We start from the raw sequence: 7,852 nt of genomic DNA on the forward strand, positions 1-7,852 counted from the left end.
TGTTAATAATATATTGCCTAAAAGAAAAAAAATTGTCATTTATGCATATTTTCTGGGACCACTCCATTAAATAACACAAAATACAAATTCGCTAACAATATACTGAGTAAAGATCATATTTGCTTAAAAAAAATTTTAAATGCTTAAAAAAGTTGAAAGGCTTTTTAAAGAGGGAAATCAATAGAAAAAAGATGTTTTATAAGATCAGTGGAAATACAGTAGGTATCTAAAATAGTCACGGTGACCTGACAGCAATATTAAACAGCAATTTTTCTTCCTTTTATTAAGGATTAATGAAAATAGCAGGAAAATACAATTTTGCTTTCACTCTATTGTGTACACACGCAAGGATTAGAATTTCTTACTAATTTATTGTTTTACAGATTATTGCTATTCTAGACTTCCTACACTGATCCCTTCTTCAATCATTCCTGAAAAGAGAAATTAAAACCAAGATCTTGCTTACTACAATCACACAATGGACATGTATGCAAATGTATATACTCCAAAAGTAATGCCTTCTATTTTATTATGATGGTTCATAAAGTCAGAGGCAGATATTAGTGGCAGGCAGAAATACGTTGAACCTTCCCACCAATATTACATGTTGCTATGAGACAGATTGTAGCCGAAAGGCACTCTGACAGAATAGCATCTGACATAGAAGTGCATATGAAGCAAAAATGTGCAATTTAATTCCCTCATTCAGAAATAATTTCACCCATTCACATTAATCATTGCTCGCTGAACTTTTGTGGAGACCAAACAGTGGATGTGAGCACAGTGAGGAAATGGGTGATCCATTCCAGCGGTAGTGAGGGCGACGCAAAAGAAAAGCCATATTCCAGACAGCAATACACAGTTATCACACCACAAAATGAAAAACGATTTGATCAACACATCCACACTAATTGGTGGATTATGATCAAGGAACTGTGTACAGAGCTGAATATCAGCTTGCATGTGTTGGAAACAGTGGTGGTAACTTTGGAGTATTGAAAAAGGTTGTGCCAGGTGAGTCGCATAAATGGTTTCACAGGAACAGAAGGAACACTGTATGTAAGTTTATCAGGAGCTACTAAACCAATATCAGGCCAAAGGTGACAATTTCCTGGATTGCATCATTACTAGTGATAAAGATGTGATGCAGCCACGATGAGCTGGAATCAAAACAACAGACCACGGAATGGCCACATGCAAATTCTCCACTGAAGAAAAAGATGAAGATGCAACCTTCAGTGCTGTACGCTGTCTTCTGACATAGGAAAAAGGTGATCCTTCTAGATTTCCTGGAACTTGAACAAACCATCAACTCTGACCACTACACCCAACACTAAACTGAAGGCTTGAACTTCCAGAGTCATGCCAGAGAAGAAGATAGCATTTCTGACTTGAATATATTCAGGCCAATTAAAGATGGCAATATTTTCCTATCAATAATATGATTGTGCCATACTTGTAAACAGTTCACAGCCTGATCACCTACACTGATACAGACTTTTACAAGCATGGCATGACAGTTGTTGTTCATTGTTTACAATTTTCTTCCTCATACAGCTAAGAAGGTTGCAGGTCATCTTCACTGGCTGTGTTCAACTTAGACACAATCAATCTTCACAGCTGGTCATCCTCCAGCACATACTGATATCTGGATACCCTTCTTTGGTACATTTCCCTCTGGTAACCAGCATGAGATCCTAGCCTAACCATTTTTCTGTCCTGTTGAGGATGGTACTTCTGAATGGCAGTACAGTCAGTGGGTCTATCAACCACTCTCCCATCTGCAAGCACATGCTGTCTCATCAACAAGTTCATTAACGAAGATATTAAATTGTACTTGGGCCTGCATTGATCCTTGAGGCACAGCTCTGGTCTCCAGAAGGACTTAGTGCCAATGATCACAACAGCTTGAACACAACAGTTCAGCCAGTTTATTAGAATCCACCTGACTACCTACCTAGTCCGACTTCGTGACTTTGTCTATGAAGATGTTACAGGAGACTGCTAAACAGGTTGGTGATGCTGAGATAAAGAACTTTCACTGCTTGCACCTTAACTACCTAGCCATCTTATGACTGAAGACTGTCAAGTTGGTCACAAACAATTTTGTCTTCGTAAATTCATACTAATTACTGCTAGTTACCTTCTTGTTCTTAATACATTTGGAGATGGATTCCAGATTTATTTGTTCTATTTACTTCTCAGGGATTTAAGTGAGGATGATGAAATTCTTCTTGTTGTCTTTCCTGAAGACAGGAGAAACATTTGTTCTCTTTCAGTCATCAGGAACTGTTACCAATTGCCACGACATTCCAAAAATTATCTAGGGATGCTTTGCAATGACATAAACAACACCTCTCAGCCCCCATGTTGCGTATCATCCAATTCCACAGTCTTATGTATTTCCACTTTGTTTAAATGAGCGCTAACCTGATCTTCCTCTACTGAGGATAAATTTGGTTCTGCAGTTTCTCACTGGTCTCAAAGGCCTGGGATTGTTGAATGCAAATCTTATCAGTAAAGAGTAAGGCAAAGAAGGAACCAAGTGCCTAAGTCATTTCCACATCCTTGGTCACTAGGCACCTGGTCCAATTCAGCTCATGTTCTTCCTTATCTGCACTTTGCTGTTGGTGTATCTAAAGAAGCCATTTGTTATCCTATGTATCCTTATCAAATCTTACTGTAGACAGGCTTTGCATTTCCTAAATCCAAGCCTGCATGCTTAGACAGTGTCTCTGTATTCTTCCTCAGTCATTTTTTATATCTTCTCTTTTAGAACTAAGTTTATCAGGAGCTACTTGTCCATTCAAGGTAGGCCCCTTGCCACCTTTGTTTGATTTTCAGCTCATTGAATTGGACCATTCTTTTTATTGTTTTATATTAATGAAACGTTGGAGGACTTCTAAAATAAAACTGTGTTTAAAAAGATGATGATGTTTAAAAGGAAATCCAAACTGCAGATTTATCAGCTGATTTTTCACATTTTGATAAGATCACCTTTAAAGTTATTAAAAAAATAACTTGATTGTTGACAACAAGCCTGACATGATAAACATGACAGGAGAATTAAAAACGGTTAAAATTGAAGCTTTATTGTATTATTTCAGTTTTAAACATGAAACTGAATAATCACTAGATACTGTATACCACTTATTATCAGCAAAAAAAAATCATTTGCCCAGGATAAGAAACTGACATCCAACTTTAGATATAAAGAAAGACAATTTTGCAGCAACAAGTAATGTTGAAACAGAAATAGATCCTAGAAAAAAAAACCTTCACACTATACTGTTAGAAAATAGAAATAAATAAAATATAATTTTGTACAAAGCTTGAATTTTTCCAAGTGGCTACAGTATCAATAAATAAAGATTGAAGATATGCACACTATGATTATATTTTTCATAAGTTTCAGTTCAGATAAAATTAAAATACTTTGATCATGCCAAGTTACTTTATGAATAGCAAATGAAAATTTTAATATCTTTTTTAATTAGCTTACGAAGTCTGGTTAACAGATTACAATACATTTTTTCAGTACTTTCCCAGAAAACATCTATAATTCAAGGTCCTTGTTAAATCATCACAATTACATTTTAAAATTTCACATAATATTGTTCATTGAGAGTTGTTAGTTTGGTTAGGTTGTGGTTGGACTCAAAGATCTTAAACGTCTTTTCCAACCTTAGCAATTCTATGATTCATATCCCTTAAGAAACGTGTGCTTAGCCTAAATTTAACATTTCTTCTGGTGAGAAAATAGCTAAGCAAATTTCTTAGTTGCAAATTTATATTTGGTCCTGTCGGTTTTTTGTTTCGTGTTTTTTTAATTTTCTGGGTTGAAAAGGATCACAACGACCATCTAGTTTCAACCCTCTCTGCTACGTGCAGGGTCGCCAACCACTAGATCAGACTGCCCAGAGCCACATCCAACCTGCCCTTAATATTCTTAACTGAAACTATTTTTACGGTGAAAACATCCACTGTTTACAACAAAACAGCACAAAAAAATCCCAAACAGCCACATTGTGACTGAGAAGCAGGACAGACTAAAATTGTTACACAACTAACATTAATTCAACAAAGAACTAAAAAACAAATAATGAAAAGCCAGAATCATTACCTTTCTTTTCAGGAGCCCTAAGCGTGCTGATTTAGCATCTGGTGCTTTATAAGTCAGCCATAAGGCACTGGCTACATGTTGAACAAAACAGACTGAATCACCGTATTTTATTTCTGGGACTCCCATTCCATCAATGTCACGTTTAAGAGTAGAATCCTGCTTTTCTTTTAGTTCCTATGAACATAAAATAGAAGTTGGCATATAATCTCCGTACTGAGGCAGTAACTGAATTTTAATGCAATCCATATTCCAACATTGAACAATAATGTTTGTCATATCTATGCTGTTAAGATGCAGCTAAAAGTTTATTTCACAAGATTTCTACTTGTCTGTACAAAACTATTCAGATTCTAATTGTTTAAAAATCACTTCAAACTTGGAGTAACACCATAAATACTGGAGCAAGAAAAATCGAGTAAAATCCTTTACCAAGTAAATATGTATTAAAAAAAATTAAATTATTAAACTAACCTAAACATTTTACCTAAGCTAATCGGCGATTACTGATTTTGTTAAAATATTGGTTTAGTAGTCTGAAGAACACTATATTATACTTTTCAAATTCTAGCTTAAATAATTAGAAAAAAATAAGCAGAAACATTTTAAAATTTAATCAAAATACTTTTATGCTAGCTACATTTATGCTTATAACTAGTATATGCAGATAAAAAAAAATACACTTGGAATGATGGCTCCATAATCCAACAATCAGCAAAAAAAGAAATCAGTAATACTTGGATTTTAAACATATTTTACTTTTGCATTTCTTTATTTTTTACGTTCGTTGTTAAAATACAATGTATTACGTTAAAATACAATGTATTTATTTTAACAATGAACATAAAGCCACTTCAAATGCTTGGTTAGAACATCCAGTAAAATTTTTAAGCCCAGGATCATAAAAGTGAGCAATTTTTTTTATTTTTTATTTTTTCAATAACACAGTTTTCCTTTCAAAACTGAGTTTGGGAATAAGGACAGAAATACACAGCAAATTCTGTAATGGCAAATTTTGGATGTATGTATATGTTTGTCATTAAACAGAAAATGAGTATTAGGTTATTTCTTTTCTATAATTTCAAGTTCTCTGATAGACTGAGGTGTAAATTTTTACTAATTTCTTGCTAAGAAAAGAAAAAAGGCTAGACATTGATAAATCACACTTGTAACAAGTTTTCTGTTCAGTGAATGTTCAACATCTGTAGAGTAAAAGATGATCCACTGTAACAGTGCTAATCCATTCTCATTTGAATGTAATCTAGCTGTCATCTTTCAACAATAATTTTAGCTGAAACCTCATAATAACATCAAGATGAAGTAGAATGAAATTACAATGTATTCCTTGGGGATACCATTAGAATATAAAACTATATGGAAATCATGTCACACCATATTTATGTGGATTTCATTACCACATACAGATAAAGATGAACCATTTCAACAAATATTTACAGTGGAGCAACTAAATAATGAACAACACAAGGAAATAGCACAAATTCATTAATGATCAGCAATTAATTATCTCTACATAGCACCCTGATGATCAAAGCATTTTCATTAAGTATTACAGCTGTGTCAAGAAACAAGCAATATGAATTAAGATATTGTTTGTTAAAACTAAAATGATACTGGTACTTTCAGATTACACTAAACATAAATAAAAAAAATACATATCACATTTCAGAATGTTCCTGGGACCCTGAAGGCTGTTTTCACTTTAAACAATAGAGCATAAATTCCTCTCTGTGAAGTTTTGCTCTTTGCGCTCTGCCTAGTTTCTCCAGGATTTTAGCAAATTTGATAGTAGTGTGCAAAGAGAGGGTGTATTTTCTAACTGCTATTAGAAGTTATAAAAAGAGTATTGCTAGAGGATGATGGAAAAAAAGGAAAGGTAGTAAGAAATATGATCTGTAAGATATTTGTATTTGTATCTTTGCAGCAAAACATCCAATCTTTTTCTCCTCTAACACCCTCTCTTTACAGTCTATTTTTGTTTATCTCCCTGAGGCCACAAATGAATCAAGCTGAAAAAAAACAATTCACATCACAGTCTGGAAGTTGTCTAAGGGAAAATAACAACAGTAATAGAAAAAAAAAAGGAACAAATGGAATAAATGAACTTTGGGGGGCAAAGCTGACGAAGATCAGCAGTTTTCACAAGTTATTTAATACATTAGAAGGGCAAGATTTTGAAAATGGGAGAACTCCTACATAAGAGAAAGAAGATAAGGAATGGCAGACTGAATGAGACAAATTAGATAATTTGACTGTTCAATATTTAATAAGAATAATCCATGTATGTACACTCAAATGGTATCTTTTAGTGTAGCACATTGTTACTGTGCTGAAAGTACTGCAATCTGCTGCAGCAACTTAAGCAAAGAAAAAGATGCAAAATTGACAAATATAAGAGCAGAGGACTGATATATACACACTTATCTTGCTAGTGTGCTTACTGTAATCCATACCTTGCTGCACACATTTCTATACCCTAGTAGCCAACAATGGAAAAAAACAACAGCTAATTTTAGTTTTACTTCCTACTTTCTGCTCCCATATAAAATAAGTAGAAGTAGTGGTGCTTAGTTGGAAATAGTAACAATAAAATATAAACCTACAAATGAATATTTGTATTTAGCAATTATGGTCTCTATAAGGCCTATCATCTTATTCCAAAAACGAACTAAACTTTATGATTACTACTAAACTATTACAACATCCTAATGCCATCTTGAGCCCCTAAGATAGCTACATGTTGGCAGTAATATTAAAATGATATCAAATCCTTCTGCATGAGTCATTTGTGACTTTTGAATGTGATAGAATGTTACCTACTCAGACTACACAAATAATTTCTTCATTGTTAGTTGTATATGTGGTCATCAAAATAAAATATGAAATCTCAAATATTAATTCTTGGCTATGACAGTTTTTAAAGAAAAACATTTATTGCTCTTCATTTTATTTATGCTCAAATGCAAGCACAACCAAGGTTCTGTTCAACAGAGTACAGTGAGCCAAGTACTATGCTGGAATGAGAACACCCCATTTCAAAACAGGATTCCATCTGCTGTAGGGAAACTGCTGTCTCTGTGGTCACAAGGCATTACAGAACTCTTGGCTTAAAATATGAAGACTGACATTTTAAAACTTTTGAGAAAGTGAACCCCATTTTAAATCAACAAAAGGCATAATTTTGTTGATGTATTTTTTCAACTTAATTGGCATTTATTTGCAGCAAACAGACATATTCATATATTTTCTTTTCATTCAAATCAGCGCCATAAACTAGAATGTTTTATTAATGTCTCTTTACTACATTCCTTCACATTAAAAAAGCTCCATTCGACTATTCTTTATTTTAGAACATGTTAAGGATTTATTTAAGTTTATAGTTCAAAGTATCTGTTCTGATTTCCAGTACTACCTGGGAAAACAAAATGGTGAAAGTAAATTTATTGTTATTGAATGCTATCAAAGGATTGGAAAATCAAGGAAAACTTTTCAAAGAAACTCCAGGGAAGCCTTGGGTATTTACTATACTCCACAAAATTCTGCCTACTGGCAAAGAGAATCTCTTCCTTTTTTTCTCCCCACAGACCGATTTTGCCGGCTTTCAGAAGGAAGGAATATCTCAACGGAGAAATGTTTTATTTCCTTTTGGATACTCCACAGCAATGCATGTTCTGAGCACTCTCACCTGAATTCAGTGTTGATCCCACTTGGAAA

General features: G+C 33.8%; 1 protein-coding gene across 1 annotated transcript in view; it reads right to left on the reverse strand.

The window, feature by feature from the left end:
• LOC100544338 (ryanodine receptor 3-like) overlaps positions 1-7,852 on the reverse strand; it is an 85,189-nt gene that overhangs the window by 61,315 nt on the left and 16,022 nt on the right. The window lies entirely within an intron of this gene.

Source organism: Meleagris gallopavo, chromosome 5 (genome assembly GCF_000146605.3).
Source record: "Meleagris gallopavo isolate NT-WF06-2002-E0010 breed Aviagen turkey brand Nicholas breeding stock chromosome 5, Turkey_5.1, whole genome shotgun sequence".
Classification (NCBI taxonomy): Eukaryota; Metazoa; Chordata; class Aves; order Galliformes; family Phasianidae; genus Meleagris; species Meleagris gallopavo.